The sequence below is a fragment of the Pinus tabuliformis genome, chromosome Q (assembly GCF_031772625.1).
Source record: "Pinus tabuliformis cultivar Carrire ecotype Pingquan chromosome Q, CPIR1, whole genome shotgun sequence".
Classification (NCBI taxonomy): domain Eukaryota; kingdom Viridiplantae; phylum Streptophyta; class Pinopsida; order Pinales; family Pinaceae; genus Pinus; species Pinus tabuliformis.
The window spans coordinates 883,297,989-883,309,145 of record NC_142296.1 but is presented as its reverse complement, the minus strand read 5'-3'; positions in this window follow the sequence as shown (position 1 = coordinate 883,309,145).

Sequence of the window (11,157 nt, the reverse complement as noted above, 5' to 3'; positions counted from 1 at the left end):
GGATTTGCAAGGCTGGTCTTGTAAAGGTTCGACCAATTCAAGCCCTAACTCCTTATATCCCGACCTCATTGGGGACATGCAAATAAAAACAGAGAAAGAGAAGACCCCTCTAATACCACTAATCCGGATTTAAACAAGAATGCTACAAATTACAGAGATAACCATAAATATAGAGATGTAGCAGAAATAATACTTCATTTCATTACTGTAAAATAATGAAATATGCTTACAAACAGAAATGGAAATAAACTAGTTTGGGCGATGGTAGCTTATCTCTGGGGAGATATGTGGCAGCTACATGCCTCTGAACTATCTTACAATGAGGCTCGAAGGCCTATTTATTGTTGAGAAGCAATGGAAAACCCTAAACATCCAAAAACCTAACCCTAGGAGATGAAGCGCCAAACTATGGGCCCCATTTGGGTAAATTGGTACATCAACTTCCCAAGGTCGTAACTTTGGCATATGATCTCTGTTTGACGTGCACAATACCTCATTAGAAAGATCTATCCTAGGAATACAACTTTTGGATGAGAAACATGGTCCATGCACCAATATTGCTCCCAGTTTTCCCAAAAAACACCGTTTAGGGCGTCAAAATGGCTCGGATGTTCAGGACCCGAAAAACTTCTAAAAATAGTAAACTGTGCTACAATTAAGGAAACTGAAAAACGTAAAGAAACAATGGTGGGTGTCCAAGTGGAATTGGCGGGTGTCCACTAATATCCACTTGGATTAGGTAAACCATTGGATGCCCTAAGAACTGCACCAATAACATAGTCAGAGGCATATGTATCATTCTCAAATGGTTGTTGCAGGTGTGGTAACATGAGCACTGGTGCAGAACAAAGGCGATAATTTAACTCAGAAAATGCCTTCAGTTGGGTTTCAGACAAAAAAAAAAATCGCTCCGCCCTTGGTGACTTGACTTAAAGGCAAAGTGATATGAGATAACCCCAACACGAACCTACAGTAGAAATTTGCAATACCTAGAAAGTTGTAGAGCTCTGTTAGAGTAGTCATAGTTTGCCAATCCCAAATGACTTGTATCTTGTTTGGGTCCACGTGCACACCCTGCTCATCAATAATGTACCCTAGATATTGAACCTGGGTCATGCCAAAAGTACATTTCTCCAAATTGGCACACAACTTGTGTTTTTGTAGGCTTTGAAGGACCTGTTGAATATGGTGGAGGTTCTCTTACCAACTCTAGCTGAAGATCAAGATGCCATATAAATAAACCACCACGAATTCATTGATGAAGAGTCTCAATATTTCATCCATCAATCTCATGAAGGTTGTGGGGGCATTTGTCAACCCAAAAGGCATGAACGACCATTTGAAAAGGTCCTCCTTAGATTTCAAGAAAATCTTCCACACATCGAAGGGTTTGATAGGCACCCGATGATAATAGAAATTAAAGTCAATATTGCTTAAATATTTGGCCCCCTTGAGCTGATCCAGAAGGTAATCAATCTAGGGGATTGGGTACCTATTCCAGATCGTGATCTTGTTCAGTGCCTCAAAGTCAAGACAGAGTCTCCAAGTCCCGTCCTTCTTTTGTACCAATACAATCAGGCTCCCAAAAGGTGATGAGCTTGGAATGATGTGCCCTTTCTACAACAACTCTTGAATATGCCTCTTGATCTCATTGTTCTCTAGAACATAGCGTCAATAGATCGGTCCATTGGGTAGCGACGCACCCGAGGTCAAATCAATGGAGTGCTTGGCCTGGCAGTGCAGAGGTACCCCTGTAGTTGAGATAAACATTCCCCTGTACTCCTCCATGACCTTCTCCATTGATTGTTTCTATGTGGAGGAGACTTGTCTAGAAGTTGTGTCCACAACCTTCTTCTTTCCCTAAGGGTGAATCATAAGGAAAACAAATTTCGTGGTTTGGGAAATGATCATACTGCATTGCTTTGTAGTGATCAAAGAGATGGCGGTAGGTGGGGCTACCTACGGTATCTTGTATAACTTATTTCCAAAATTAATAATCATAGAGATAGGTATAGACTCATATATAACATGTCGCTTCCACAAGTATGGTTGTCCTAATAATACATCAAAAACTTCAAGAGGAGAAACATCATACAATACCTCATTCAGGAAGGGCTTGATGTTGTAGGCAAGGCGACACTGCTTAATGACGTGGAGATCTCATCGTTGGTGAAGCCAACCGATGGTATGCGACTGCAGATGTGTCCTAGTTGGTAGGCCCAGCCACTTCACAACCTTTTCTAAAATGAGGTTCTTCTGGATCCCATTGTCGAAAATCAACTGCAGCAGAGAACACTTCACCCACATTTATGAGTGGAAGAGGTGTTCCCCCTCCTTTGTATCTTGAGGCTCATTCTTCTTGATATTAGTGGTGGTTGCAGTGGCATTGGGCTCCGCATTAATGATCTTATTTCCTTTGAAATTACCCTTGTTGGGTTTTGAATCAAAGTTAAAACATGTGTTTGATTCAGAAGCCTTCAGCTTGGCCACCAGTGACTACTTGGCCCGAAACTCACTTATGTTGTGAGTGGATCTCTTATGGAACTCACACCATTTTCCCATGTCCTTTGTCTTCGTGGTGTTTTCCTTTTCTTGCGGCTTCAGTGGGTAGTCCTGGGTCACCCATCCTTGTAAATATGTACATACCTTTGCTTCCTGAAAATGTTTACCATATTTGAAAAAATAAAAAAAAATAAAAAAAATGTAAAGAGGGTATTTCCTAAAAGAAAAATCAAAGGACAAAAAGAAGAAAAAGGTAAAAAAAGATGAAAAATGAACCCCCAGGAAAAAGAAAAAGACCATGAAAGTGTGCAAGTCAAAATGCCACTGCTATTTACTTTTTGTACAAAATAAATGATTGTGTGCAGCTTGTTACCTTTGCCACAACCCATGGATAGTCAAAATGTTTAAACTTGGCTATTTCATGCTTAGAAATAGAGAATAAAATCTGACCAAACATTTTAATCTTGGCAGATAAGCAGATAGGTAGAGAAAATAAAAGGAGCTCAACTGTTTACTGTAAGCCCTTGGATGGAATAAGGTTGGACTTAGATAGATTACTTTTGTAAAAAGAAAAGAAAAAAGGTTTTGATAAGGGTTTGCCAGCTTAAGTGCACCCTAATAAAGAGTAGAAAAAATGGTAGGATGAGTAGATGGGTAAGTAGTTGAATGGTTGCAGAATTGTGATGAATGATTAGATAAGATTATATCATTTACCTTCATCATCAAATTTCTAAAGTATGGATGATAATTGAGCATCTACAAAAGTACATAAAGCCAATTGGTTAACTTCCCCCATTCATTTCATTTCTCACTTAAGTAATTTCCAAAGAAAGTCTTGAAGTACCTAAAACCTTAAGTTAAAGGGGCTCAGAGCATTTATTTGACTTCTAGAGGGACCGGACCCTCGACCCAATAACTTGTAGGTCCTAAGTACTAAAATTCCTCTCACAAGCATTCACCCCCTCCATAATTCACTCAATTCTCCAAAAAAACCCCTTTTCCCTAAGGTTAAAACACCATAGGGAAGCTGATGATATATATAGAAATATGATAAGGATGAAATACCTTACAACTGATAGAATCCCTGAAATTTTTGAAAAAGCTTCAACATATTTCAGTCCATCATCATTTCCTCACATTTTCGAAGTCCTGATCCGTAATTGATCTAAGACAAGCAATAAGGTATTAGAGACTCATGTACATGGATGTGCCTATGTTATTTTATTCAATGAATCGATAAGATTGTGAAATACACAGGCAATGAAGCAGTTAAGGAAAACATAAAAGGCAACACATATAAACACAATAGGTTTAATAAGGAGTTCACCCAATACTCCTGGGCTATGTCTCCTGGTCCAGCCTTCAGTGGTGGCCTCTCTATTATGTTTTCAAAGCAGAGTTTTTTTACAATAGTGAGCTCAATTTGAGTCTCACACAACAGATATAAATCAGCAAGACTGTACTTGGATCCCCCAAGTCTATGGAGTACACAGACTCTCTTTACTGACTCTGGACCTCTATTGGTCACAGTAGTATGAGCCCAATCTAAGACTCATACATGACAGGACTTACAGAGGAGTACGCTTGAACCTCTCAAGCCTTCTCTAGAGTTCACTGACTCTCTAACTCTCTCTGTCTCTGTCCTAACTCTGGCTCGATGCTACCTTTGCTTCTGCAGGTCAGCTCGACTTCTTCTCTCTAATCTCTGCTCCTCCCCTTCTCCTTTCTGTCAGTTCGTGGCTTTAAAGCCAATTTTATTTCTGACTGTTCGTTTCTGATTCCCGGCTTTCCGGTTCCCCTGCCTTTGTCCATTCGAATCCCTCTACTCTGCGTAATTAGTCACTGTATAACGCCTCATAGGGAGGTGGCCACCTATTTCATAATGGATGAGTGTCAGTTCTCTTGGACATGGTTGTTTATTCCATTAACTCCCAAAATGCTCGCGAAACACGACCTTCTGCCAACGCATCGTCCACATCAGACTTGAAATCCTATACAAATCTGCCTGTTAACCTCTTCAAATTTGGTCATCCATCGGAACGCATCTCCGCCATTGATCTAAAGCCTCCAAATCCTACGGTCATCGTCCATATCGAGTGGATAAGTAACATGATGTTTACCCATCCGATGTGAGTGGTTTTCTCTCTGTTCTGTCGGACGCGTGGAAACCATTGAATGTGAAAATGCTTACCACTTGAAGCCCTTCTGATATTCTACTGATTTTTGTGGAATCCCGCTTCTGACAGAATCTGAGCGATATCTGTTGCATTTTATGATTTTTCGAGTCCGGGTGCTTGCGATCTTCCTTCTTTGAGGGGTTTGCCCTGTGATATACCCCCGTTTCTCAAAATGGCCCCTGGATTTGCTTCATTTGTAACAGTGCATGTTACCATGGGCCGATGGTCTGCGCGCTTGACTGACGGTCCTCGTTGCTCTACGCTGGTCACAAATTGCAACTGTTACGAGGATATCTCCAATAAGCTTGATCTTTATAAGACTTTTAATCCTTGGCATGATTTTTAAAGAGTTCATGAAAACTTAGAGAGTGTTCTAGGATCCAATTTGGATCACGGCCTTCCCACTGAAAAAGCTTTTGGACCACCAAAAGTTGGTTTTTAAGCATCAATCAAGTGAGGATATAGATTCCTCACTTGCCCAATTTCTATCCATCTTGCACTGCTTTGTTTTGAACCTTTGAGTCCAATCTTGAGGTACTCAACATCCCCTCTGTGCGTGGTTCTCACCTTCTTGTCCAGAGCTGTATCTTCCTACAATTCGTTGAGATATTCAGGTAACAGATCATCAATAGAAGGAAACTGACTCTACTCTTTAGGATCTTCAATTAATGAAGGTTCAAATAGTCTCAAGCTTTCTGCATTAACTACTAAATATATTTGCATGTAAGCTGGAAAATCAAGGTGAAAAGCATTCTCACCAATTTTCTCAAGTATCTTGAAAGGTTCGTACCTTATTGGCTTCAACTTCTTACCTTCACCTTGCATTCTGCCTTTACTAATATATAGGCAGACTTGATCACCAACTTGGAACCTATGCTCAATTCGATGCTTATCATGCCTTGCCTTGTACTTGGCTTGGCTCTTTTCCAGCTGTTCCTGTACTGCCTGGTGAATCTCTTGGATTTATTCAATGAACTTGGTTGCCTTGTCCACATCACTGTGTCCATCAACCGCTATGTCTTTACCAAAGACAAAATCCAAGAGAGACCTTGGTGTGAAACCAAAACAGGTCTCAAAAGGGGATCTCCGTGTAGAAGAATGTTTAGCCCAGTTGTAAGCGTGTTGCATATAACACAAATGTTCATCCCAAAGCTTGGGATGCTTGCTGCAATAGCCTCTGAGCAACTGGATCACTATCCTGTTGACCACCTCTGTTTGACCGTCTGTTTGTGGATGAAAGGTTGTGCTCTTCTTCAGTCTAGTGTCCATCAATTCCCACAAATTGACCAAAATTTCCCAACAAATCGGGAATCTCGATCAGATACAATGGAAGTGGGTAATCCAAAATGAACGCATACATGTTGAAAGAACAACTTTGTTGTTTGTTAAGCTGTAATATGTTTGTTACAAGGTATTAAAATACACATTTTGTTGAACCTATCCATAATAACATATAAATAGTCATGACCTTTTCTAGATTTAGGCAACCCCCCAACAAAGTCCATGGAAACACTTTCCCAAGGATGAGAAGGAACTGGTAGTGGAGTGTACAAGCCTAGTTTTCTATTGTTGGGCTTGCTTTTAGCACACATGGTACACCCTCTTACATATCTAGAAATTGTTTCATTCATTTTTGGCCAGGAACAAAATCTTTGTAGTTGTGCAACTATTTTACTTACCCCAAAATGACCTGATATCAGGGAAGTATGTGCCTCCCTAATTATGTTAACTCTCTCTGTTTGTGGGATGCATAGCTTTCCAAAATGATACAAGAGTTGGTCCTTAATATAGTAATCCAATTCTTCTACCTTTTTTCCATTACTTAAAGTTGCATATACATCTTTAAAATCTATATCTTGAGCATATTGTTCAATGTAGCTTTCATGCAATACTGAGTTATGCTTAAGTATAGTAGATGCAATTATGATTGGTTTGGACAACATATCTGCAAATTTATTGTGTATGCCCTTTTTATATTTGATGACAAGATGAAACTGTTGTAGAAAACCCATCCACCTATAGTGTCTTGATTGCTGAAAATTAGTTTGTGAGTGTAAATATTGAAATGGTTGATGATCAGTATGTATAACTGTCTCTTTTCCCATTACATAATGTTTCCAATTCTTTATCAAATGTGGGATAATTAACTACTGCAGAATTAAATGTTTCAGAATGATAACATATGGGTTTACCGTGCTGCATCAACACTGCTCCCATGGCATAGTCACTGGCATCCGTTTCAATCTCAAAGGGTCTTTGAAGATCGGGTAGTGCTAGTACTGGTGCTGTACTAATCTTTTCTTTTAAGGTGTCGAAGGCTTTTTGCTGTTTTCCTCCCCACTGAAACACCTTGTTCAATCCTGTTAAAGCATGTAAGGGAGCTACAATCAAGGAAAAGTTAGAAATAAATTTTCTCCAATATTGTGCTGCTCCTAGAAAGCTTCTAACTTCTGTAGCAGATTTGGGTTTAGGCCAGTTTACAATGACTACAACCTTAGAGGGATCTATCTTCAATTCACCACCCCCTACAACATGACCCAAATAATTTAAAGATGTTTTGCCAAATTCACATTTTGATAGCTTAACATAAAGATTTTCTCTTTTCAAAACATCTAGAGTCTGCTTTACATGCTTCAAATGTTCTTCCCATGTTTTACTAAATATAAGAATGTCATCTAGATATATAATGACAAAATCATCAATAAAAGGCCTGAGTACATCATTCATTGCTCTCATGAAAGTAGTGGGAGCATTAGTTAAGCCAAAAGGCATAACTAACCACTCATACAATCCTTGCTTCGTTTTGAAAGCAGTCTTCCATGCATCTTGCTCTGCAACTCTGACTTGATGGTAGCCAATATGCAAGTCAAACTTGGAAAAGTAAACAGCTTCTTTCAACTAATCTAATAGATCATCTATGCGAGGAAGGGGATAATGATTTTTTATCGTTACCTTATTCAGTGCTCAGTAATCAATGCACATTCTCCATGAGCCATTTTTCTTTCTCACGAAGACAATTGGAGACCCACATGGTGATGTGCTAGGTCTTATGAATCCTTTCTCGAGCAGCTCCCTTACCTGCTTCTTGATTTCTGTATTCTCTAAAGTGGACAACCTATACATTCTGATGTTAGGCAACAAAGCATCTTGTTGCAAATTAATATCATGTACTATTTCCTTTTTGGGTGGCAGACCTTTAGGTTCTTGAAATAGCATATCATATTCTGAAACAACTTTTTCTAAATCAGCTTGTTTTTTAGCATTATAGCTCTCGAATACATTGGTTTTATCAGGTTTCTTTTCCTTTACAACCATTAGTAAAAAGTGTTTGCATGAATTTACAATTCTTTTCATCTACCCTAAGTTTAAGAGAGTATAATTATTCTTGATTTTATGAGCTCTTACAATATATTCGATTCCATCTTTGACAAGTTGATACTCGTTTTTAGCTCTATAGAAAATGGCTTTTCTATCATACAAGTAAGGACTTCCTAAAACGATTCCACATATATCCAAGGGAACTATATCTAACTCAACCTCATCTACAAATGCTGACCCAAAAGAAAACCTAAGTTCACATGGTCTAGTCACTTGTAGCTTTGCTTTATCACATAACCACCCTAATGGATATTGATTCTTGTGAGGTGTGGTTAGTAATCCCAGCTTCTTTACAGTTGCTTCAGAAATTAAGTTTACTTTTGAGCCACTATCAAACAAAGTATCAATCTTTTGATGCTTGGAAATAACTCTAATATCAAAAATCTCATGCCTTTTCCTCTAATTTTCTTCATTATTAGTAAATTGTGCAGAATTACTAGTAGATGCTTCAGAATTTATACCTTTTATACCTGTGGTTGCAATTGTTGTTTCATCACCTGAGTCTGACCCCAAATTCTTCTAAATAGCTGCAACAGCCTTCTTCTTTTTTCCATCGAACTTCTTGGGCCTCAGCTCCAGATGCAGAATCCAGTAGCATTCATCATCATGCCCATCCTTCTTGCAGTGAGTGCATGAAGGTTTGGTCTTTTGTATAGCATTGGTCTTCCTCTCTTTCCATTTCTACTTTCTCTTTTCCTTGTTCTTGCTTGCAGTGGGTTTTGATGATCCCCCAACTTTTGGATTCACATTCTTGCCTCTAGCCTCTATATGTGTAGCCTGAACAGATACCTCATCTATGATAGCAGGATTAAACATGAGAATGGTGTGCTTTAAATAGCTGTGTAAACCACCTATATAATTCAGCAGAGTTTTAGGTGAGTCTAAAGAAATGCCTATAATCAAAGCCCTTTTTCTAAATTCTTGGGTGTAACCTTGTACACTTTTCCCTTTCAATTGGCGAAGAGTTTGCCAACTCATCATAGCTTGCTGCATATAAGCTAGTGGATAGAATTGTTTTTTAATTGCAGAAACAAATTCACTCTAGACAGAAAGAATTTTACCATGCTTCTTCATGTTAGCTTGTGTTCTGCCTTCCCACCATACCAAGGCAGTTCCTCCAAGGCGTAGGCTGGCCAATTGAATCTTACTTTTGTCTGAATCAATGCTCTGCACCCTGCAATACACATCAATCTGTCTAATCCAATTATCCAGCTTCTCTACATTCAACTCTCCATCATATATTGGCAAATCAAATTTAACATCTAATTTAATCAAAGATGCTTTCTTCTTTTTATTTTCAGGACTATCAGGAGGTGTGGGAAGTTTTTCTTCTTTCCCTTTGCCTTTAGAATGGTCATTTAGGAGAGATTCTTCTACTCCTTTATCATGCTGGGAAGTTGAAGAATCTTCACTTCGACCTTTCTTAAACTCTCTATACATTTCCTCTACCATGGCCCTCATGGTCATGAAACTATCCATGAATTGGGAGTCTGATTCAAAGGGACTCTCTTCTGCCATTTTTCTCTTAGGATAGACTCTTCCAATTTCTGGATTAGCTTCAATCAACTCTCCTTCTCCTAATTTGAGCTTTGTCCTAGTTAGCATTCAACAAAAAAAATCCAGCACAAGCTTGTCTAACCTTAGAAACCTAGAGCTCTAATACGACTTGATCCATAATTGATCTAAGACAGGCAATAAGGTATTACAGACTTATGTGCATGGATGTGCCTATGTTATTTTATGCAACGGATCGATAAGATTGTGAAATACACAGTCAATGAAGCAATTAAGGAAAACATAAAAGGAAACACATATAAACACAACAAGTTTAATAAGGAGTTCACCCAATACTCCTGGGCTACGTCTCCTAGTCCAGCCTTCAGTGGTGGCCTCTCTATTATGTTTTCAAAGCAGAGTTTTTACAACAGTGAGCTCAATTTGAGTCTCACACAATAGATATAAATCAGTAAGACTGTACTTGGATCCCCCAAGTCTCTGGAGTACACAGACTCTCTTTACTGACTCTGGACCTCTATTGGTCATAGTAGTATGAGCCTAATATGAGACTCATACATGACAGGCATTACAGAGGAGTATGCTCGAACCTCTCAAGCCTTCTCTGGAGTTCACAGACTCTCTGACTCTCTTTGTCTCTGTCCTAACTCTGGCTCGATGCTACCTTTGCTTCTGTAGGTCAGCTCGGCTTCTTCTCTCTGTTCTCTGCTCCTTCCATTTTTCCTTTCTGTCAGTTCGTGGCTTTAAAGCCAATCTGCTTTCTAACTGTTCGTTTCCGCTTCTTGGCTTTCTGGTTCCCCTACCTCTGTCCGTTCGAATCCCTCTGTTCTGCGTAATTAGTCACTGTATAACGCCTTATAGGAAGGTGGCCACCTATTTCATAACGGATGAGTGTCAGTTCTCTTGGACATGACTGTTTATTCCGTTATCTCCAAGAATGCCCGCGAAACACGACCTTCTGCCAACACATCATCCACATCGGACTTCAAATCCTATACAACTCTACCTATGAACCTTGTCAAATCCAGTCATCCATCGGAATGCGTCTCCATCGTTGATCTGGAGCCTCCAAATCCTATAGTCATCATCCATTTTGGGCGGATAAGTAACATGATGTTTACCCGTCCGATGTGAGCGATTTTCTCTCCCTTCAGCCGGATGCGTGGCAACCGTTGAATGGCATCGGGTGGGACTTGGTTGAAACTGCTTACCGCTCGAAGCCCTTCTAATATTCTGCTGGATTTTGTGGAATCTCGCTTCTGATGGAATCAGAGCGATATCCATTACATTTTATGATTTTTTAGGTCCGGGTGCTTGCGGCCTTTCCTTCTTTGAGGGGTTTTCCCTACGATATGCGATTAGCGAATCGCATATTAGAAACTACCCCCGTTTCTCGAAATGGCCTCTGGATTTGCTTAATTTGCGACAACGCGCATTACCATGGGCCGACAGTCTATGCGCTTGACCGACAGTCCTCGTTGCTTTGCATTGGTCACAAATTGCAACTGTTACGAGGATATCTCCGATAAGCTTGATCTTTATAAGACTTTTAATCCTTGGCATGATTTTTAAATAATTCATGAAA